The sequence below is a fragment of the Panthera uncia genome (assembly GCF_023721935.1).
Source record: "Panthera uncia isolate 11264 chromosome B2 unlocalized genomic scaffold, Puncia_PCG_1.0 HiC_scaffold_24, whole genome shotgun sequence".
NCBI classification, from domain to species: Eukaryota; Metazoa; Chordata; class Mammalia; order Carnivora; family Felidae; genus Panthera; species Panthera uncia.
Genome location: NW_026057580.1, coordinates 115,202,938 through 115,228,246, shown reverse-complemented (window position 1 = coordinate 115,228,246; position 25,309 = coordinate 115,202,938).

Below are 25,309 nucleotides of genomic sequence, written 5' to 3'. Positions count from 1 at the left end.
GTTTACAAGGAGAGATGGCTTTTGAGTTCCCTGTGCATATGTCCACACACGAGGCAGGCACGGACGCCCTTCGGCTACCAGCCTGAACATGGAACCCACCCTGAGCACGGCAGAGTGGAGTCCTGGAAAGAACTTGGGTCTTTGAGATACCATTGACCTGAGCTTCTTGGCTCAAGACAGAACAAATATCTCCTTCAACTTCTTGAGGGGTGTTTCTGTTCTTGCGAGCCAAATACATCCTATGGAAAACTCAGGAAGAAAAAGTAGCATGTCTATGCCATGCCCCACCTGTGTAAAGAATTTCTTTCCACCTCCCCAATAATTCATTACAGAGGTAAAAAAAAAATTGGTTTCGGGGCGCCTGGATGGCTTACTTGGTTAGGCGTCTGACTGTCGGTTTCTGCTCAGGTCATGATCTCACTGTGTGTGAGAGATCGAGTCCCAAGTTGGGCTCTGCGAGGCAGCGAGGAGTCTGCTTGAGATTTCTCTCTCTCTCTCTCTCTCTCTCTGCCCCTCCCCAGCTTGTGCTGTCTCTCAAAATCACACAAACTTGAATCAGTGAGAAAAAAAATCGGTTTCAACTCCAAATCCATTGACGTTTCTCTTGAAACAAAATTATTATGCAAACAGAAAAAAGACGGAGATTTCTTTCAATTTTACTCTTGGCGTGTCTTCCACTTTTGAAGACAAAAAAAAAAAAAAAACAAAACAGGCAAGCAAATATGAATTCATGTAACTTCCACACCAATAGGTGTCTACCTGGCCCCAGCTCAGTAGTGAAAACACTATACGTGACCAATGATACAGAGGTAGAATAAAAATAAAATAGATCTCGTGGTGGAGTTTAAAGTATTGCCTCCCCTCCCCCCCACTGTATTTTCTTTGCGAGGGTCCCCTGGTAGTTCGAGCCCTCTCACTGATGGCAGCTAACCCGGCTAGGCTAACTTTAACTGCTCATTTACCGCCAGGATGGAAACTCCAGTGGACAGTCTTGATCCTCTCCAGCTTCGCATATTTACCCTCTAGTGAGAGTTTAGCATTAAAAAAAAAAAAAAAAAAGTGGAAAATCATTTTTAGGTTAAATGAGTAAGAAATCACCACCCTCATGAGATAAAGTCACCCCAAAACCTAGTCGCTGACTTCCCAGCCTAGGTTTCCACCCAGTAGATCACACACGGACACGTGGGGTGTGCGTATCCCCAAGAGCTGGCTGTTGACCCAGGTGGTCCTAAGCCGTGCAGAAGACCAAGGTCCGTGGTTTTGGAATCTGCCTCTCGCTAATGACCTTCTGCCTCCTCTCTCTGGCAGGAACACGCCATTCGGCCATGCCAGCATACCTCTCTATAATTTATCACTTGTAAATAATTTAGCAGGTTCTTTTTTATTAAACCACCGAATTAACACACGCAATTAAAATCAAGTTTGTGACCACAGTGTCTAAGAGTACACAAAGATTACTACTGGGTTTTCCAAATGCCAGCCAACAAAAATCTGCATTAATTCTTGGCCTCCCTCTTTGCGCGCAACATACGGCTGGTAAAGCACTTTCTCAGCTATTCGCTTATCGTAATCTGAGTCAAGGAAATTACTGTCCTAACGCTGGAAATGGATAAAGGGCCTTCCTTTTCCAAGCCCGTCGGGTTGCATTGAAATTTCTGCCAGGGTCGATCTTTTCTTTAAGAAGCTCCCAAATTAGCGCATGATGGGAAAACATTTTATGTCACGGGAAGACACCAGCCTCCACAGCAACACAGGCGTGGGGCATCAGCATGAACCACAACAATGACCCGGGGTACGACTGCAGGCACATGGTTGGAGTCATCTGTTACCCCCTTTTCCGTCGTCTTTGCAAAGCCCAGCCCAGCCCAGAAATCAGCAAGCACTGATTCTGCCAGCGGGTTTGCCCAGCACTGGAGTGGGCTCCAGGCCATCCCTCCCACCCTATGGCCTTAGACACTTACTCAGTTTCCCCAAACTTCAGTTGTACTGCCTGTAAAATGGGGGTGACGGTACTATTCCATCCCTGAAAAAAGAATGCACAACATAGGCAGCACAATGCACGGGTAGACTGTGGGAGGCGTGGCAGCTTGGGAGCCACAGAGGTGGACGACGGTCAGAGCGAACACGTACAGTCCACACAAACAGGTGCAACTTACCCATCTGCTTACGTTTCAGTTTGCTGGCCGATGAAACAGAGTCATCACACACGTCTCCAGGGCATATTTTGAGGGTAATTGAAATAACGTGTACAAAATAATCCACACATACTTCATTTCAGTAAATGACAACTACTTTGGTATTTTAGCTCTGTACGTGTGGGTGCGTGCGCGGGTGCATGTGTGTGTGTTTGTACATACCATGTATCAATTCCTCCTGCCTGTTTGTCATTATATTATTCCCCCCCCCCCCCCCCGCACTGACTGCTTCGAAACTTTGAAATTTTACACAATTACAATGAATGGGTCTAAAGTTACTTCGGCAATCTGTGGACTTGGTTTTTTAGGAAGAAAGAACCCCAGGAACAATGGACTTAGTTCTTACAAGTCTGGCCGGTCTCCAAGGACTTTGCCCATCGTTTAGAAATGAACTTTCTCCCGACTGGAAATCTCTGGTGTTAAGATTAGCTGAGAGCCACCAATACTCCGCTCTCTGCAAGCAGTCGGCAAATCAGTGCTCTGACCTTTCATTTCCCCTCCTGGAGGGGGGAGATCAGCAGCCGGGGAAAATTCTTGTTTCCACTACCCACTGACAGATGCATAGACCAAAGAGAGTGTGCAGAAAGTGGCTGGCTGCTTAAAAAAAAATACACGCATGAAAGCACCTGTTAATTTCACATGTAGCTACTTAAACAGACTGATTTTCTTAAACTGTGTAGATTGAGACTTCTATCCTTTCTTAAAAACTACCTCAGGTAAACCTCAGAATTTGACTAAACATAACCCTTTATTCATAGTACGTTTTCATGAGCCTTCTCCGTATTGATTGAATTTCAAATTTAGTTTTTAAAATATACTAAACAGCAATGAAACCACCACTCAAACAGCTTCACCAGTTATTAAGGAAGTTTTTAAAAACATGGAGTAGAGGGGGTGTCTGGGTGGCTCAGCCGGTTGAGCATCCGACTTCGGCTCAGGTGATGATCTTAAGGTTCGTGGGTTCGAGACCCGCGTGGGGCTCTGTGCTGACAGCTCAGAGCCTGGAGCCTGCCTCGGATTCTGTGTCTCCGTCTCTCTCTCTGCCCTTCCTCCACTTGTTCTCTCTCTCTCTCTCTCTCTCTCTCTCTCACACACACACATACACACACACACACACACACACACACACTAAATGAATAAACATTTAAAAAAATAACAATAAAAATAAAATAAAATATATTTAAAACAATCTTTTTAATGATCCAAAGAGAGATGTTTAACTGACTGAGCCACCCAGGCGCCCCTACAATTAAGTGTACTTTAAACAATGTGAACGTCAGCTAATAGTTGCCTTTGGAATTGTCTTCAAAATGTCTGGGAAAAGTATGTAAAACAATGAAAGATGGACAATACCTGGGGACAGGACCAGGGTGTTCTCATGTTTTCAGATGTTGAAATATATCACTTCGTAAAAAAAAAAAAAAATAAATGTCCATCCAAAATACAATAATGTAAGTGTGTTTTCAAATGATGTTTACCTTGCAATATGGAGATATTTATGGCTTCTAAAAGAACATAAAGTAACTCATAGACGGTTCATGTGAGAAGTAATTATTACATCATTTATCTGCATTTTTACAGTTTATCATAAAAGTTCACCGTCTTGAACTTTCAGAAGGAGGGATCAATTTCTGGTCCTTTTAAGAGACTTCTTCACTACAAGAGTCAATTCCATTTAAAAGATTACCCACACAAATTTCTTTGGTGATTAAAGGGTTTATTGGGGTGGTGTAAAAATTATTTTAGTAAACAACAAATATGCCACAAAACTTGAAGAAATGAAGTGGAGGAATTATTTCACATTGCAATTCTACCCCAGCAGGTTTCCACTGAGACAGGAGTTCTGAGAAGATACTGGGTGTTCATGGTTTTCAGAAAAGTTACATTTCTGCCATAGAGGAGTTACAGGAAGCCATCTCTTCTTACTGAAAGTACTCAGAAGAGTCTGCAGTTAGGGCCCCCCCGGGGCTCAGTCGTTGAGCGTCCAACTCTTGATTTCTGCTCAGGTCATGATCTCACAGTTTGTGAGTTTAAGCCCCAAACTGGGCTCTGCACTGACCGCACAGAGTCAGCTTGGGAGTCTCTCTCTCCCTCTCTCTCTGCCCCTCCCCTGCTCTGTTTCACTCGTTCTCTCAAAATAAATAAACATAAAAAAACAAAGAAATGCATAATCTCAGAGCTCACTCTGGACCTAAAGCATAAGACTCTGCATTAACAACAACAACAACAAAAAAGTCTAGTTAAATGTTAGAAGTGCATTTTTTATGTGTTTGGAAATTATGTTTTCTAATTTTATTTTATAATTATCTGGCAGATTTCTTTAATTTGGGGGTGCAGACAGCTTCAAAATTTTGATAGAAGTAGCCGTGTTTTGGCTACTTGGGAAGGTCCCTGTCCTTACATTGAAATGATTTAAAATGTTTAATTTAGAAATACTTTTACTTAACAGAATGCCCTCGACATTCATTCATGTTGTTGAAATTGATCAGACTTCTTTCTTGTTCATAGTTGAATAATATTCACCCATATTTCTATCTACAGCTCTTTATTCCTTTATAGATAGCATGGCGGGGTCATTGCCAGAGCCTGGGGGCAGAGGGCAATGAGCAGATGTTTGCAAAGGATACAAAGTTCCAGTCGTAAGACAAATAAGTTCAGAGGATCTAATGTAATTAACAGTACTGTATTATATTCTTGAAAGTTGCACATAAAGTATGTCTTAAATATCCCTACCACACAGACCAAAAAAAAAAAAAGAAGAATCATTATGTGACCAGATAGTGATGTTAGCTAACCTATGGTGGCAATCATTTTGTGATCTATAAGGGTATTGAATCGACACACCGTACATCTTAAGCTTACACAGTGTTTTATGTCAATTATATCTCCAAAAAACTGTAAAAAAAAATGTAATATTTTGAAATTTGGTCTATATACGGGGCGCCTGGGTGGCTCAGTCAGTTAAGCGGCCGACTTCAGCTCAGGTCATGATCTCACAGTTCATGAGTTCGAGCCCCGTGTCGGGCTCTGTGCTGACCGCTCAGAGCCTGGAGCCTGCTTTGGATTCTGTGTCTCTCTCTCTCTCTGCCCTTCCCCTGTTCATGCTCTGTCTCTCTCTGTCTCAAAAATAAATAAATGTTAAAAAAAATTAAAAAATGAAATTAGGTCTATATAATTATCCTTCAGAAGAATTAATCAAATCATAAATTTCTAATCATTGAATATCTATCAACTGCTAAAAATGAGGGCCCATTAGGCTATTTCAGCTACAACAATTTTCTTTTCCTGTCTGTAAAGGGGAGGAAAAAGACAGAATAAGTTTCATAGAAGTTTAAAACAACACAAAATTGACACTTTACTATTTTGGTGCTGGAGTCCACAAATCTTATCTTTGGCTAAATTCCATTTTATTATATGTCATTATGGGATTAATAAAAGGAGAATCCTTCATTTCTTGGCATGGGATTATAGAACACATACTGTAGTAAAACACTAATATTGTAATCGTGAATGCCATTTTATGAGATTAATGTTTGAGCATAATGGATAAATTTGTATTTATCAAATGGCTACACTTCTGAAAATTTCAGGGATATATATATATATATATATATAGAGAGAGAGAGAGAGAGAGAGAAAGGAAGATGTAATTGTAGTTGAAACAAATAGCTTGTTTTTTAAATTGTGATGGTTCTGTAATGTGTAAAAAAATTTAAATGTTTTTAATTGTCTTGTTAATTATTAAAGGAGACAAGTACTCATTATCATTAGAGCTGCAAGTCAACTAGTTGGAGCAGAGGACATAGTCAAAACACTTTAGTTTGTAGCAATGGCCTTTTAAAAGAAATTTTTTTTAACGTTTATTTATTATTGAGAGACAGAGAGAGACAGAGCATGAGCTGGGGAGGGGCAGAGAGAGAGGGAGACACAGAATCCGAAGCAGGTTCCAGGCCCTGAGCTGTCAGCACAGAGCCCGATGCGGGACTTGCACTCACAAACTGCGAGATCATGACCAGAGCCGAAGTGGGTTGCTTAACCGACTGAGCCCCCCGGGGGGCCCCAACAATGGGCATTTTTTAAGATAGATCTTAATATGAAGATACTCAGTTGTATCGTATATGCTCACCAAAGAACACTGCCAGAGGAATCACACTGGTGTATTACCATTCATTCTTGAGTAAATATCACTTGACAAATGTCATTGAGCACATATAATCTTCAAAGATTTGGGTCAGGCTTTGAAGAAGTAATTGTGGCAATAGCTAACAAAATGAACGAACGCGGAGAAAGTAGACAGATAAAAACTAAAGCTGGATAGATAGGCTCCAAATACTTTGCATATACAAGTCGTATAATCCTGAAATAACAATATGATGTAGGCAGTGCTATTTCCTTTTTGCAGAAGAAATAGAGAAGTAACTTGCTCAGTTAACTTTTTCTTCTTGTAAGAAATATTTTATTAATGGAGCCTAGGTGACATATAATGCTCTATTAGCTTCAGGGGTACAGTATGGTGATTCAGGAATTCTATACATGACTCAATGCTCATCATGATTAGTTATTGTTTTGAATATTACTTTGTGTTATGACTGTCTAAAGACAGCATTTTCTCTGGGATCCAAAATTGTCCAATATTTAATAAATAAATGAAAAGGGAGGAGCACTCAGAGAACTTGCAGAAATGGACTGCCAGGGACATTGGAAATAAGAAACATTTCAAGAGTCAAATGAGACATTTGAAGGAAAGGACAAGGACAGATAGAATTCCTTTACAATAGGAATAAAGGTTAATATGTGTAAGTGATTTTGTTTAGCAGAAACAGTGGAAAGGGACCAGCTGACTGAAGCAAAGCACAAAATTGTTCAGGGTCTTAGCATAAGAGGTTTCAATTTAATGTAAGTGGCTATCGGAAACCCTCAAGGGTCCTTCTGGAGGCGGTGATGATTAATCCAGGGTAGGAGAAGATAACTCTTAATGTTGGTGTAAAGGTGATGCAAGCGGGGAGAGTAGGGTAGAGGCCAGTGCAGGGACACTGGATGCGGTGAGGGTGGCGTTGACAATTTCTCAGCCAAGGAGACAGAGTGAAACAGAATTACCGCAGTCAAGTCAGCAAAACTATAGGTGGATTGCATGGAAGCGATGCCTCAGAAAGAAATAGCAGGTTTGAAATGCTCCTCCCCAAGGTTAAGAATCAGGATATTCATGGGGCGCCTGGGTGGCTCGGTTGGTTAAGAGTCCGACTTCGACTCAGGTCATGATCTCACGGTTCACGAGTTCGAGCCCCGCGTCAGGCTCTGGGCTGACAGCTCGGAGCCTGGAGCCTCCTTTGGATTCTGTGTCTTCCCTCCCCAACACGTGCTCTGTCTCTCTCTGTTTCTCAAAAATAAATAAACGTGAAAACAAAAATGAAGGAGGAAATTTAGGACATTAGCGACACCTTTACATCAGGGAACAAGCGAAATTGGAGACTTGAAAAACTCACTTATATTTGTGAACAAAATGGTGCCGGGGCCAAAATTTTTCAGCTGTGGACAGTTTGCTATTGTTTGGAGACGTTTGTCCAACATCCTGTTGCCCTAATGAGGCATCTCAGGACAGTCCTACAGGAGTCTGTACTAGGTGAAGGTCTGAGCTAACATTATGAGGAGGGGCCATTGGGGTAAACAACTGCGAGCTAGAAATTACTGTGAAAAAGCATTGTACACACACGGATGCCTTAACCTCCATTCAAGTTCCTTGTGCGGGTGTCTGTGGCCTTCCCATTCCGCAGGAAGTACAAACCCGTTGTGAACCTCACAGAACAATCAATAACCTCTGGAACTTTTGCAGACCAGGGTGTTTACATTTCACTGTCCAATCAGCCCTTAGTTCATGATCATAAAATGTGAAACAATGTTTAAATACATCAGGCAAATCCCTTTCAAATGTATGTTTATATTAGAGAGGAGGTTGACACAATGGTACCAAACCTCTTCTGGAAACACTTGGGAATATGGAGAAACGATGGTGGGCCAGAACTTCGCCAGATTGGTTTCGTATAAAGCTACAAAGGTTAACACCATTAGGTACCAAAAAAGAAACAAAGAGTTCATTGGATGATACAGAGCACAGGGTCCCAAAGAAAGTCAGAAATTCAGATGATGATGGAGTTTCGTTTTGTGGGAGGAGGAACCATGTTTCATAAATTAATTAGTTTGGGATTACTGTCACTTGGAAAAATAAAGCTAGACTTCTACCTTATTACTTAGTCAAACAAAATTCCAGTTTGATCAGAGGTTTAAATGTAACACATAAAGCCTTAAGAGGTTAAGAGAAACATGGATGAATGTTTTTTTTATAATTGTAGTATATACATAAATAAACAAAAAACAAAAGCTGCAGGAGAATAATGGATACATTTAATTTTATGAATCTTTAAAGTTACCGAATTAAAAAGGACTGTGATAACTTAAGTTAAATGTCCACTGGTGAACAGAGAATACAGTTCACAAATTAAATGATGTGGCAAGCGCTGAATTTCTTAATTTAGAGAAAGCGCACATATCTCACGACGAAGTGACGAGTGACTCAGAAGAAAGAGCTAACTGAACAATAGGAAACAAACAGAGGTCAAAATAAATTCTTAATCTCATTGAAAAGGAAAATGACAATATTCGACTGTAAAGATATTAGCAAATGGATGACAAAGATCGTGTGTCAGGTGCTGGGCGTTCTCCGCTATTAACTCGTTGAATTCCTCGAAAGCACCATGAGACGAGCAAGTAAGTACAGAAATCGTGATTCCCCTGGAGCAGGGCTGGCTCCAGAATCCATTCTTGACAAACGCCCTGCAAATAGTAAGTCCCTTTCTGGTACCACATGCCTGGACACAGCTGAGAAGCAGAAACTCAAAATATGTTCGTGGGAGCGCAAAGCTTTTTGGAGGCTATTTTGGTCGCATTTAGAAAGTATTTAAAATTTAAGTGATTCAACCCCAGTGTTTCTATTGCCAAGAAATTGTTCCTCGGTAGTCACTAATATGAATTGTTCCTCGGTAGTCACTAACATGATGCGAGTGAAAGGAATTTTTATTTGGAAGAGCAAAAAATAGGTCAGCTGAACAACTTGACCAACGGAAAACCGGTTGAACAACATACCATAAAAATACTCAAAAATTTTAGTGAGCTTATTGTATAAGAACCACAAAATCTTAATTTCAAAACAGATAAAAACACGATAGGTACCAAAAATTATAGGTCTATTTAACCTACACTTGCAGATAGAAATAAAATATTGTCTGTTCCGATCCAACAGGGCATGAAACAAATAAATCATGATCAGCTAGTATTTCTCCAAGAATGGAAAAATAGTTCAATAATAAATAACCTATCGATGCAGCTGACCAGACTTAAGGGGGAAAGGCATATAATCACTTCACTACTTTCAGAAAAAGCACTTGACAATGTTCAATCTATGATTTTAAAAAGCCCTCGGCACATTAGGAATAAAATTGAACTCCTTTAAAGTGGCAAAAGTTGTGTTTCAAAAATCTACATAAAATATTATACTTAATGGATAAATTATTCACTCTTTTCCTTTAAAAGGCAAATAGGACCAGCATGTGTACCCCACCACAACTGTTCAACAGAAAACAGAGTTCCTGGCCAATGCGGAAACCAAAAGCGAACAACGTAACAATTTTTGGGGAACAGAGAAAGGAACACCGTTACTTGAGATGACGGTGTCTTCTCTGAATGCAACAAACATAATCATCCGATAAACTATGATAATTAATGAGCGCTCAACAAATTTACTGAATAAATGAATACATTACAAAAAAGGCAGTAGAATTTGTTTACAGTGAAATGATAGAAAATGAAATAAGCATACCGAAAAATGCATAGTAATGAGAAAATATATATACTAAGGCAAAAAGGGAGATCTGGCTAAAGGATGGGGAGCATCAAAATAAATCAATGAGACAACATATTATAGAAATATTGGTGTCCCACAAACGATACATGCAAAGCTGTCTTACTTAAAATTTCGGATGGATTTTCTGAGGAAAGAAAAAGATGTAAAATTTAAATTGTCCACGGGAAAATAAAGATCCAAAGACAGCTAAGAAGTGTGAGAGTGGTTAAAATATCAAGAGTAGCTCTCATAAGTAGAATGACACATTCAGGAGGGCAGGCATTGGTGTCCGTGTGATTCACTGAGAAATTCACTGTAGAATCACACCCGGCAGGTCATGGACGCTCCATAGACACGTGTGGAACATGTACGAGATGCAAACAGCAGTCTGCTCGTGTAAAAATAGACATACCAGATTCCACGGAGATCACAGGCCAGAAGGACGCGCAGCCTACACCCAAAAGTAAACCATCATAAGTGCGATGAGTTCTATCCAAAGGGAAGCACAGGGTGAAATGTATTCTCCGCAAAGGGGAAATTAACCTGTTCTGTCCCCTGAGAGGGACACGTCACCAACAGTAGGTGGGGCATTGTGAACCAGTCTGTCTTTCTTCACGTTCACGTTCTGGGAAAACTGAGGTGGGCATGAAACTTAGGGAACACTTATTGGTAAGGAAACGGTCTTCCCACTTAAAGGACACATCAGACTGCTTCCTTGAGATATGATCTTTTAAAAATTAAATGTGATTCTGGGGCGCCTGCGTGGCTCAGTTGGTTAAGCGTCCGACTTCAGCTCAGGTCACGATCTCAAGGTTTATGAGTCCAAGCCCTGTGTCGGGCTCTGTGCTGACAGCTCAGAGCCTGGAGCTGCTTCGGATTCTGTGTCTCCCTGTCTCTCTGCCCCTCCCCTGCCTCTGCTCTGTCTCTGTCTCTCTGTCTCTCAAAAACAAACATTCAAAAAATTTTAAATGTGATTCCAAATAATATCCATAGATACCTTTCATTTCTAAGGGTCAAGATGCAAATGTAAAAAAATAATAATCTAGGGCAATGAACGAGCAGGTATTTCTTAATATCAAAAGAGATGTTTGGAATACTAGATGTGTAACTTCCACCTTTTGCTATTTTTTACATGTACACTAATTTATAATATAGTTTCAAATATTGCTAGAGGACACTTTAATGACACTGTTCAAATTGATATTTTCAAAACTATTGATCCAAATGTAAAAAAAAAAAAAGAATCTGTGATGAGATTCCAGTTAATGTAAGTTATGGTGACCTTAAGGGGAAAAAAGAAGAAACAAAGACATATATTTTCTGTTAAAACATAGTCAGAAGTTATTTTTATTTTCTTCAGGAAAACCTCTGTGGGGAGATGTACTATGAAAGCTGTAAGCCTGGGTTGGGACGACTGGTGAGTTCAATCGGTTAAGCGTCTGACTCTTGATTTCTGCTCAGGTCACCATCTCATGGTTCATGAGTTCGAGCCCCGTGCCGGGGTCTGTACTGACAGTGCGGAACCTGCTTGGGATCCTTCCTCTCTCTCTCTCTCTCTCTCTCTCTCTGCCTCTCTGCCCCTCCCCAGCCCATACATTCTCTCTCTCTCTCTATCTCAAAATAAATAAGTAAACTTAAACAAATTAAGAAAAAAAAAAAAAAACAACCAAACCCTGTAAGTCTGGGGACACAATCTCTCCTAGACAGAAAAACTTTGCCAAATGATTCTCGGAGGGGTGCTCCCATTAGCCTTGAGGACAGGACGCGTCACCAGGTTTCCCGGCACCCGGCTAACAATCTCTAGAATAACGTACGCTTTTAAACATTTTGATTATGCACGGTGATGGAAGTAATAGGAGAAAGCAGGTAACCTTCTGCCCGTGGAAAATGCTGAGTAGTTGAGCACCCTAGATTTGGTGCAATTACTTTGTGGTGCAGCGGAGTCTTAATACATACATATCTCCAGCCCAAGCTTTCAATGTTAGGAAAACGTATTTCATTTCTCTGCCCCAAGCCTCAAGACCCTGTGAATAACACTCAGCCCAATTCCGTCCACCCGACCTCCAACAAGCAGAGATATTTAAGATCTTAGTTCATCTTTGGGGGCATTTCACTGACGGTCTTTTGCCTGTGCCTCTATTGAGAAGGACTTTATACGCTTGTGGGTTTACAGTAGCTTTTTTCACTATTTTCCCATCCGCAAAATTAATTCCGTTAAATGAGTATTTCCTGGCAAAGGAGACTTCATTTTTGGAGTGGAAGCCGAGTGTCGAGATGAAAGATAAAATAAATAGCCAGTCCGGGTTCTTATGACCATGCTGTATTTAGAAGATATTGGTATTCTCATGCAGTTTCTTTATCGCCATAGCTGGGATTTATGGTACTTAAAGCATTATCTAAATGAGCAGACGGAAAAAAAAAAAAACCAAAAAACAAAAAACCAAATACATAAAGAGCAAGTCTCTTACATGACTAACTGCGAAATATCATAAAACAAATAAATTAATTCAATTGCATGCTCCAAATGACATTTTCAGAGCACTGCTTTTGGTCAATGTGTTTTTGAAAGAAGGGTTCCTAGACTGCGTGGGAAGGAGTGCGGTTTGAAAACTATTCCCTGATAATCGTCACTGATAGGTTTCCAACGTACAAAATGCTCCGCCTGGAAACGAAGAGCACCCTCTGCTGTCCTGGGGGTGGCAGGAAGTGTTTTATTGGGGCTACTATTTCCGGAAGAGCGAAAGTGTCTCCGAGCCAATTCTAATCACGGGGAAGGCGGGCACTGGGTGCGGTGGCGGGGGAACCGGCACAGAGATACGGTGACTCCTAGAATGTTCTCCCATTTCATACCAGCCGGAGCTGAGTTAGCAATGGTTCACTCCGGCTGCAAAAAAAAAAAAAAAAGAGGAACACACTATCAGATCAGATGTGTGTTCGGGGGTCGTGAACTCCAAAGGGAGAGATTCTACCAGCACACCTTACATGCGTCCCTGACAGAGCATTTGAGGAAGAGAACGGTCCTGGAAGGAGAAATGTTTAGGTCAGCAGGCTGAGACCTGAGGAGGGCTCCTGCCCGTTCTCCTGGGGGCAAAGATCTGCCCTCCGCGCCTAGAAGGAAAGGGCTCCAGGTGCAAGAAAGGTCCAACCCTGGGCGCTGTGTCCTGGGGGAGCCTTCGGTGGCTGGGGGAAGGGGGCGATCTCTCTGCGTCCCCCGAGAGCCACACCACAGGAGGCTGCAGCAAGTAAGGTCACAGCTCTTCGATTCGATTCGTTAGTGTTCCTGGGGGGTCACCTGCATTCTCGGGATGTGGAGATCACTCACAGGCGGGAAGGCTTCGACGGCCTGCTTCTCTCCGAAATCCTCGAGGGGAAGCTGCCCGTTGAAATCGTTAACAGCAAGAGAGACGACGGTGCCGGAATACGAAGTCATTTTTTCAGCAGGTATCTATTGGGCCTCTGTTATGTGTCTGGCCCTGGTCTGGCTCGGTGACCGTGACAGCGAACAAAGCCCGCTTCCCGCAACTTCTCTCTGAGTGGCAGGTGGCCGACGGGAAGTAACCGAAGCTAGCAAACAAAACAGAGTTCCGGGGGGTGATCGTTGCCGTCACCACCGAGCAAGAAATGTGACGCGGTGACCAGGGGTCAGGGAAGGACAGGACGGATCAGTATGACTGATACAGGTCATTCAGGGAAGGCTTCTCGGAGGAGGTGATGCTGCATTGAGGCCTGCGTGATACGCAGGAGGAGGTCATGCCCAAATGAAGGGGAACAGCATTCTGTGCAAAGAGAACAGCGAGGGCAAAGCCACCACAGAGGCGGAAGCAGGGCCGACTTGTTTGAGACACAGAAAGGTGGGCAAGCGGCGAGGGGTAAGTAAGGGGGCAGCCGTGGAAAAGCAGTGTTGCTCTGCGTGTGCTGGAGAACGCGGAGTTAATCCAAGGCGACTCCAAACTGAAGCAAGGAGGTTGTTTTCTTTTGGGAGGACGGCAGGAACACTGGATGTTCAAAGTCGGGAAGGAAAAGATCTCATTAAACTATGAAAAGATCTGTCTGGCTGTGAAGTGGAAACCGGACTCTAAGGTAGAAAAAAAAAAAAAAAATGGAAGGAGGGACACCGGTTAGAAGCCTCAGTTCCCTGTTACTGCTGTGAAAAGTTAACACAGGCTTAGTGGCTTGAAACAAACGCAAGTTGATTACCTTACTTCTGGAAGCCAAACGTCCCAAATCAGCCTTCCTGGGCTAACGTCAAGGTGGTGGCAAGACCCCCTTCCTTCTGGAGGCTCCAGGGAGAATCCAGCGTTTTCCAGGATGGCCGCTCGGCTCATTCCTTGGCTTGCGACCCAGCGCCACATGCCCCTTCTTTTTCCGGCCGCTTCCATGTTCCTGCTGCGGCTTGTCACTCTGATGGCCCGCTTACCTCTCATTAGGACCTTCCTGATCACATCAGGAACGCCCGAGGATCCATCATAATCGCCCCGTCGCAAACCCGTAACTCAGTCAATCTGCAAAGTCCCTCTCGCCTTACAAAGCAGCATCCGCAAGGGTCTTGAAGATCTTACGAGAAGTCTTTCCTTCGCCTTCGGTGGTAGACGAGGCTCCGTGTAGGGGTATTTAAGACCCAGCGAGGGTGGTAGCCGCTGAGATTGAGTGAATGGGAGAGATTTGGGATATATTTAGTGTTTGGGGCTGCAGGAATTATTGATGGACTGAACATGCAGGGGTAGGGAAAGAAAAATAAGAAAAATGTGTAATTCAGAGCAGCAGCTCCCGGAAAGGGGTTCCCGGCCCCTCAGACCAACAGAGTCAACACAGTTTTCGGAAGAAAACCGTGAGGTCACTTGACCTTTTCACTCCTCTTTCCTATGAGGTTAGGGCAGGAATCTCCAGAGGCCATTTGCCCTGAGGGGACAACCTCACCCCTGTGGCCGGTGGAAGGCATGCTTCTGCTTTACATGTCTTTAGTTATAATTGTAATGTGGCAAATTCATAACCTGGAGAGAGCTGGAGACATAACCTATATATACAAAAGCTCTTGGAAGTACTCAGTATTTTTTTTTAATTTTTATTTTTTAAAATTTATTTTTATTTATTTATTTATTTATTTATTTTATATAAGAAATTTATTGTCAAATTGGTTTCCATACAACACCCAGGGCTCCTCCCAACAGGTGCCCTCCTCAACGCCCCTCCCCTCCCCTCCCTCCCACCCCCCATCAACCCTCAGTTTGTTCTCAGTTTTTAAGAGTCTCTTATGGTTTGCCTCCCTCCCTCTCAGTATTTTTTTAAGAGCATAAAGAACTCTTGGGGCATCTGGGTGGCCGAGTCAGTTAAGCGTCCAGCTTCGGCGCAGGTCAGGATCTTGTGGTTAATGTGTTCAAGCCCCACATCAGGCTCTGCACGGACAGCTCAGAGCCGGCTTCAGATCCTCTGCCCTGCCCCACTCACTCTCTCTCTCTCTCTCTCTCTCTCAAAAATAAACATTCAAAAAAAAAAAAAAAGAGTATGAAGAACTCTTCAGACCAAGAAGTTTGAAAACTGAGGCATATTCCGGGTGAATGGGGGTAATATCCATGAGAAAAAAAAAAAAGAAAGAAAGAAAAGAAACCAGCAGGAAAACAGTTGTGGGAAAGTCAAGAGTTCTGTGAAACATCATTGAGCAGGTACATTATTTAATATCATGGTCCAAATGGGCCTCAGACAAATTAGTTGCCGGATATTAAAGTTTGTCATCCCTGTTAACGCAGCCGACGAAATGGAGTCACAGGGACAGGTTCCCAGAGGTGCACTGTGGGCGCGGTGATTTAAACTAGGATCCTCAGGAAGCAGGGGATCAAGTCTCCTGCCAAGAACTCAACGTTCTATGGAACATCTGGGGCTGTGGAGCGATACAGAGGAAAAGATTAGCCCGCAGCAAAATCCCTGTGAAAAACATTTCGCGAAAGATAATAAGGAGTTTGGACTTCATCTCCAGATGCGGGAAAGCTGGAGTGTCTTAAGTACCCTGTGATTGATTATCAACAAATGAATGAATAAGTAAAGGGATTTGCAAGCGGCGGAGGAGACGACGTTGGGAACCCCTTAAGGACTAGGACTGGATCTCACTCGGGTTTGAATCAACACAGCCACGTTGATGTAATCGGACCCACGCCCGTCTGCTAGACGTACAGCAAAGCCCATCGCGGAGACCTCAGGTTTACAACAGAGAAAGGCTTTCTTCCAGACACAGCCGAACAAGGAGACAGGAAGGCAAGCCTCGATGCCGCCTCCCTGGAGAGGAAGAGAACAAGTTTTCTGTGATCACAGGGGCGGAGATTTCATACATATTGATGGAAGGGAGAGAAAACGTGACTGTTCATGAGGAAAGATGAGGCGTGTGCACTGAGCAAACATAGACGCAACATCTACCCCATGTTCACTTTGGGGCATAAACGAAACAGAAGGAGGTGAAATCCAGCCCCTGAGGCCAGGAGGTTATGTGGGACAAGAAGTGACTGTGGGCAAGCACCGAGAGCGGGTATACACTCGATGGGGTCTTGGGCTGGGCCTCTGGCAGAAGGAGTGCAAGGCCTTGCTTGTTCCTAGGCGGGAGCCACATCGGAGGATCTGGAGTCCAGGCTTCTGAGGAGACAGCTAGTGGGGTCGTAAAAGACACAGTGGTCGATTAAGGGGAGAAGTTTCTCCGAAAATCAAGCTTTAGCACTTTCTGCTGGTTTCAACCTCATTAACCCTATGGGGCACGGTTTCATTGGTACCCAGACTCTGGCCAAAAGGTGGGTCAGACGTTTGTCTAAACGGAAAGAAGATGTGCATGGATTTTTTAAATACCTGATACGCCCCGTTTTATTTTCTAGCTAACAAAGGACGATTTCTCACCGGGGAACGAGAAATAAAAATTAAATCCAATCCTGCTCTACCTTGAACCCTAATCATGCCTAGATAGAGATTTCCTATTTAACCATAGCTATTTCCTTTCCATAAATAAAGCAAACAACCAGACACAAACATAAATGTTTGTAGAAACATGGTAAAATCGATGTTTTTATCAAGCTTCTGGGTTTCATTGTATTTTTCGAATACCAGTTTTATGTTGGAGTAATATCTCTGTGCAGGAGTGACGGGTAGAAGCGATCCCTGCATATACGACATGGAAGCCGCAATGTTCTTGGAGGGGGAGGAACCCCCCGTGCATTAATGCCTGGTGCATAATTACCGGATCTCCACAAGATGAAGGGTTTCTCGGAGCTGCTTTAGTAAAATGCCATGCTAACTCTCCTTTTCTTTTCACGTAAAGGTCAACCACAGCCTGTCTGTTGCTTGGACTGAAATGATCACTGTGCTCCCGTGTGCCCGGGGTTCTGAGTTCCCTCCAGAAGGCACCAAAGAATCATGCGTCTAGGCGTGCTGTTCCTCTAATGTAAGCAATGCAAACCTGTCCTCTGTCTGATTTGTAGCGATGATTACCTTTGATGGAAATACCGAGTTGCGCAGGGTAACGTGAAGAGAAATCAAAGTCTGGATTGAAATTTCCTTGGGTCGTTTTGAAAGACAACTGCGACCGACTGACCGTAGAGGCGAATTCATTAATTTACACATGCGTGCACTCGTTCCACAAACACTTACCAAGATCCTACTACGAGCAAGAAACGATTGTAGGGAAAAGAGAAGTGGGTTGTAAACAAAACAGGTAAGGAATAAAGGAGATAGAAATCAGTGATTGTGTAATGAATTATTTCATTACGTGTAGGGCTAAGGCCATAAAAGAGAAATACACGGTGTCATCGGGGAGCAAAACAGGGGGCCCTGGCCCTTTGAGGCTGAACCCCCCTCCCCTTTGAAAGCTGTAAAACCTTCAGAAGCAACCTGACGGTCCACCTGGGTCAGCAGATGCCCTCCTGGCGAAGCCGCCCATCTCGGTGGGCTTCCCACGTTCACTCAAAAATTTTGGTTTTATGACTCATTACTTTGTTAGATTGTGTGCTATTTGAAAGATTATTTTTAAATATTGATCCATCGGGATCCCCCGGGCTGGATCAGTCAGTGAAGCATCTGACTTCGGCTCAGGTCATGATCTCACGGTTCACGGGTTCGAGCCCCGCATTGAGCTCTGTGCTGACAGCTCAGAGCCTGGAGCCTGCTTCGGATTCTGTGTCTCCCTCTGCCCCCCCCCCCCCCACTCTCTCTCTCTCTCTCAAAAGTAAATAAACATTAAATTTTTTAAAAAAACAATATCCATCTAGATTTAAGGGGGTGGACTTGCCCAAATAAAACCTTGACATAGTACCAAAAATAGAAGGCAAGCTCCAGGAAACAAAGCTGGTGTAGGTGGGACAGGATATCGTGAGAGGCAGAGCCCAGAGAGAGTAGCTGAATGATGCCTTCCCCAACCTCATGCGCAGGGCCTTACACCTATTTGAGGACTGTGATCTCTTTCACGGAGGTTTTGGGTAGTCTTTGAAGGTTTACATGCGCACGAAGGACAGAATCAGATTTGTACTGCGAAAAGACCACCCTGGGTGTCGTGCGGAGAATATTTTGGAAAGGGACAGAAGTGTGGTGGTTGGACCACATAGGAGAGTCTTGCAGTGGACCTGATAGAGTGGGCATCATCTCCCACTAAAAGGTGACAATGCCATGAAGGGAGTAATAGACTCTGATGATGGTGTGGATATGGACAATTTGTAGGTGTCCTTATAATATGTATTATTTATTCTCATAATATATTCTGGAGCTCAGAACGAGCATTTTGTTGTTGGAAACCTTTATATTTTTTTAGAGCTAACATTTCTAATCATTTTTAACAGTCTTCTTTGCTAAGAGTAACTAACATTACTCTATACTACTAATTTTAGTGAATTTAAATGTAGTAATGTTCGCGAATTTTAGTGGTTGGATTCCATAAGACTGAGCTTTTACCTTCCCAGAGTCCAGTTAAAATCAAACTCCCAAAGGCAGCAAAAACGAAGAAAGTGTTACATAAAATAATTTTTGCTAACTTAAGAAATTAATACCTTTGAATCTCGTCTTGGCATGCCTTCACATCCGTAGTTCCAACATCTGAAAAACACGATGTTTTCAGCTTGCTTTTTTACACATAAAAAGGATTGTCTGCTATTTCCATTCCTTTGTGTGAGGGCATGTTATTCGAATAATTTAAATTACACTCCACTGTTACCAATATATAAAAAATTAAATCCTAGTAGCAAGGAAAATAGATTTAAACCGTTACATTTTTAAAACAGATTTTGGACTTTTACAGTGGAGAGTATATTGTATCAAGGTCTCATAATATAAGTATCATCTATACCTACTGTTCTGTCTCAAAGCCTTTGAAATAATTGAAAAAAAAAAAAAAAAGATTGTAAACCTGGAAAAAAGAAAGAGTGTAATCAGCAAACTAGAAATTCTGAGTGATATTCAGAGATAGGAAGCAGAACAACCAGGCTGGAGAAGAAAGTGAAGTTGAAGAACTATAATGCAAAAATCTCCCAGGAAGACACCATAGTAAGGGCCAGGGGACCTAAGTGAAGGGCGACTCAATAAAAAAGCCAGAGGGACAGGGAAGGGAAGCCTTTGGGGGATTATCCGGAGTTTACTTACTTTTAAAACTGCACTGCATTCAGCAGGATCAGCTATCTGTGGTCCATGCTTATAAAGAACAGCAGAGAGCACGGTCATTTTCGGGAAATGGACAGCCCACACGGCTTTCCTCACCAAATTGGGTGGTTGGATTCAAAAGCGATTATAGCTTGGCAAAGAAATTGACAGAGTGGAGCTTGAAGCATAGTACAACGTTGGTTTGCGAGCAAAATTCGTTTTGGAAACATGCTTGTTATCCAAAGTGCTGGTATATCAAAGCGAGTTTCAAGAACCATTGGCTCACTTGTGATCATGTGATGTTTGGCATCACGTACCACTCATAATGAAGACATCACTCATTTATCAAGTTAAAGTTTATTGCAAATGTTTGCTCGTCTTGTGGAACACTAGCAGAACAAGTTACTCACAATCCAAGGTTTTACGTATTTGTAAATTGCAAAAAAAAAAGCAGAGAGAGAAGAAAGAGGAGAGCGTATACGGCTGCATTTTAATATTTAATTATTCATCTTTAGAGGCGATGACAAACTCCTCTCTAATTTAATAAATAAATTAAGCAAAACTGAGCAAGAATGTGGGGTCTCGGTATAGTACAGTCAGTATGCCTGAGCTTATACGCATACCCCCCCATACACACACAGCACAGTGTATGTAATAAACAGAGAACAAAAACACTTTACGAAAAACATGGAATTTATGAAAATATATTTATTGTTCTATGTCTCTTATTTATGAATAATTATTATATTAGGCTCAGAAAGTCAAAAAATCATAAGTAACAACATATTCTCTAACCAAAATATCATATTATAATAAAGATCAGAAATTAAGGGGAGGTCTGGGTGGTTCAGTCGGTTAAGCATCCTACTCTTGAGTTCGGTTCAGGTCATGATCTCATGGTTCTCAAGCCATGCCATCAGGGTCCGTGCTGACGGCATGAAGCCTGCTTGAGATTCTCTCTCTCCCTCTCTCTGCCCTCTCCTGCTCATGCTCTCTCTCTCTTTCTCAAAGTAAATACATAAAACTTAAAAAAAATAAAAATAATCAAAAATATTTTTAAAAGATGAGAAATTAAAAGGAAAATATACAGCTAGACATTCATTTATTATAATAAAAGGATTGAAAATGATTATATATTCAAATTAAGAAGATAAAACCGTACTCATTATAATAAACCTAATAGTAGAATGAAGGAATTAATCCAAAAATTGCAAAACACACTAGTAGCCTTAATTGATGGGCATACGAACTGGTCTTTTGAAAATAATCAGCTAAGAAAACAAACAAACCTTAGATACATGCTATAATGCAGCTATACCAGTTGCATGAATAGACGAAGATGATGGAGAAGTATAAGAAAATACTACATACAACCAAAAAAGTAAATTTGAAAATGTAAAAAAGCATAAATTATCAAACATTATTCAAGAAAAAAAATAGTAATCTTAAGCGACAGTATCACCTGTTGTGAATACTTTTGTACACGGAGATCACAAAATATATTATTAAACTGTTACAACAACGATAGTATGGACTCAAAATACTGATCAGTAACATAGAAAAAATAAGTTCAGAAACAGATACTTATATCTATGAGTTTAAATTCTATTAAAGGTGACATTTCAAATCCACAGAAGGATGCAGCTCTACAATTAGAGCAAATTAGATGCTTCCTTTTATCATATACAAAATTGAATTCCTGTGGCTTAAAATATATAAATGTTCTTCATATTTATACATGCATCAGAAAAACTGTAAGACTATCTTTGTGGCATTGATATTTGTACATTTAGGTTTGGAAGTCCAGATCTAGACGCAGACATTTTGATTGATTTGGTTAAATATGAATTAAAAAGTAATAGATCATGGGAGCCGATATAAATAAAAGGTAAGTGAATGACTAGAGAATATGAATATATATATATATATAACATATATATATAACATATAACATATATAACATATAACATATAACATATATAACACATATATATAACATATATAACATATATATATAACATATAACATATATAACATATATATATATAATATATATATATATATATATATATTATATATATATAACATTATATGACTGGGAAAATGTTAGTAGCTTCAACGATTAAAGTTACCTAAAATTTAAAAAGGCAAAAATATGGACAGAAATATCCTAAAATAATGAAAGTACTGTCATTTGGGAAATGCTGATTAAATCGAATATTTTCACCCCTCAAAATTCACAAAATTTATGTTAGCATTGTAACTGTGTTCAAAATGGGCAAAAAGAACAGATAATGCAAATACCGATCGAGAAAGATTTTTTTTAAGTTAGGACGTATCTTTTCTACAAAATATTATGGAAACACCACTTAAGTTATTAACAATTTTTCTTATTGTAAATACTTTTATGCAAACATTTTAGCGCATCTGGTTTGTTTTTGTTATGAATAATTATCTGTAAGTCAGTTTGGTAGGTCAATGATTATGCACTTATTAAAAATACTAATTCAGGGGCATCTGGGTGGTCAGTCGGTGAAGCCTCCGACCTCGGCTCAGGTCATAATCTCACAGTTCCCAAGTTCAAGTTCCTCATCAGGCTCTGTGCTGACAATTCAGAGCCTGGAACCTGCTATGGATTCTGCCTCTCTCTCTCAAAAATAAATAATCAGTAATAAAATACCAATTCAATTTGATCATTGTTTTTCAGAAATAAATTTGCTAAATAATATTTCCACCAACTGTGCATTAGAGCATAGCTACATAACATTTTTTATTTTGTCTTATTGACGTCATAATTTATTATGCCCACACTTTCATTTTGAAAATGTAAATCTTATTCAGTTTCAATTAAAACCTTTGTTCATGTATCATTTTTGCTTCTCTTGAATTGTTTTCTTATGAGGAACATTCAGGAGTAAAATTACTGGGTCAAAGATTCAGTACATTGCTTCTCTTGCTATACATTCACCATATTATTTTCCAAAAGTTTTAGGGCACTGCTTTAACCTCAACATTAACAACACTAGTTGTCAATTTTTCTGTTTACAGATCAGCTTACTTTAAAAAATATATATGTATATGCAATAAATATAATATCTAAAAATTAGAATGTTAGAAAAATAGAAGGAAGAAAGAAAATAATCTTGCTATTTAGAGACAACCACTCTACTGTTTACATACTTCAAGATATTTTTGTACATGGACATGCGTGTGAATGTTTGTATAATTTTTCCTTAAAAGTGAGGATTGTTCCGTACCGATGAGGGTGGGCTTTTTTGAACATGTAATATATTCTAAATACTTTCACATTTGTAAACACTCTTCTATGTTGACAGCATAATATCTCATTAATATTCTACCTGTTTAAGTGTCACCTATGTTGCTTAACTGATTGTCTATTTCAGAAAATTGTAGCAAATGTTTGTTGTGTGGCATCTTCTTACTGATAACCAAAACCGGAAAGTCTTTACAAAGGAGAAATGAATGAGAAAAATTTAGTGTATCAAATTAGTGATTTATTATGCAGGCAGTGGAGGCATAAATATCAAGATATGCATCATTGAATGAAATATTTATAGTCAAAATTAAACGAAAAACCAACCTAAACTAATTGCTGGTGCATTCTGATTTTATCTATTTTAAGCTGTGAATGCCTCTGCAATGATAAAACTCTACAAAAATAAAAATACATATTTTTTACATTGCATAAATATGAAATTTGTGTTTTTATTTGTGAGATTTCTGTTATTTTATTTTTTTTTTTTTAATTTTTTTTTAACGTTTATTTATTTCTGAGACAGAGAGACAGAGCATGAACGGGGGAGGGGCAGAGAGAGAGAGGGAGACACAGAGTCGGAAGCAGGCTCCAGGCTCTGAGCCATCAGCCCAGAGCCCGACGTGGGGCTCGAACTCACGGACCGCGAGATCGTGACGTGAGCTGAAGTCGGACGCTTAACCGACTGAGCCACCAGGTGCCCCAGAGATTTCTGTTATTTTAGTTTTAAGTACTATTTAGTTTCACAAATGTTGACAATTATTTCATATTATTCCTTTTTAGGTGTAAACATTGCAGCACTAAAGTAAAGGGATTTCTTCATGGCCTAAACCAAAGTAGCAAACTTAAGGCAAATATTTGAAAGGTATTGAGGCGCCTTTTTAAAAAATAATCAAACAAATATGAAACTAAAAACACTTCTGCACAGCAGAGGAAACCATCAGCAAGATGAAAAGGCAACTACTGAATGAGAGAAATATTTACAATCCATATGTCATTATAATCATATAGGGTTAATATCAAAAATATATAAAGAATTATACCACTTCATAGCAAAGAAAAAACAACCCAAGTATAAAACGGGCAGAGGATCTGAATAGACATTTTTCCCAAGGAGACATCCAGATGGCCACTGGGTACATGAAAAGATGCTCAGCATCACTCATCATCAGGGAAATGCAAAACCAAACCATATGGGATATCCCCTCACACCTGTTAGAATGGCTGTCCTCAAAAGACAAGAAATAACAGGTGTTGGCGAGGATGAGGAGAAAAGGGAGCTTTTGTGTGCTGTTGGTCAGAATGTAAACTGGGATAACCACTATGGAAAACAGTACGGGAGTTCCTAAAACTTTTAAGCCTAGAACTAGCGTATATCTAGCAATTTCACCTCTGGGTATTCATCCAAAGAAAATGAAGACACTAACTCCAAACGATATACTCACCCCCATGCTCACTGTAGCATTATTGCAATAGTCAAGCCATGGAAACAATCTAAGTGCCCATCAAGAGATACATTGGTGAGGAAATTGTGGTATTCAATGAATATTATTCAGCTATTAAAAAAAAAAAAATCTTGCCATTTGGCAACATTATGCTCAGTGAAGTAAGTCACACAAAGAAAGACAAATACCATGACCTCACTTACAGGCAGAATTTAAAGCAACGACAATAACAAACAAGCTCATAGTTACCGAGATGTCAGAGGTGGGAGGTGCTGGTGGGCAGATGGGTGAAGGGGCTCAAAAGATACAAACTTCCAGTTCTGAAAAAGTCAAGTCATTGGGCTGTAATGTCTACCACGCTGACTATAGTTAATAATACTGTATTACATATTTGAAAGTTGCCAAGAGAGTAGATCTTAAATATCGTCGTCACAAGGAAAAAAAAATCACAACTATGTATGCTGACAGATGTTAACTATACTTAGTGTGATGGTCATTTCCTTATATACAAATATGGCATCATTATATTGTATATCTAAAAACCAATATGTTATCTGTCAAAGTATACCTTAACAAAAACAGCAAATAATTGCCTAATGAATGTAGTTGATTCCGCTCAAATAAATAGCTTTAAAATTGTTCTCCAATAACATGCCTTTCATTTGTTTTACAAGCCCTATGCTACGTGCTTTGAAATTGCATTATCGTTAGTGTTTATTAAAAACCTTTTCTTAAGGCGATTTTAAGTAAGTATTGTTAGACTCCAGTTTGGTTCTAGAATACTTGAGATGGTGAATACCTGAATTGTACCTTCTCATTAGCTTCAGGCATGACTTTTGCATTCAGAATTTGGGAACCAGGAGCCATTAGTAATTCAACAAGTGGAGTGGCATTCTATCCATAATCT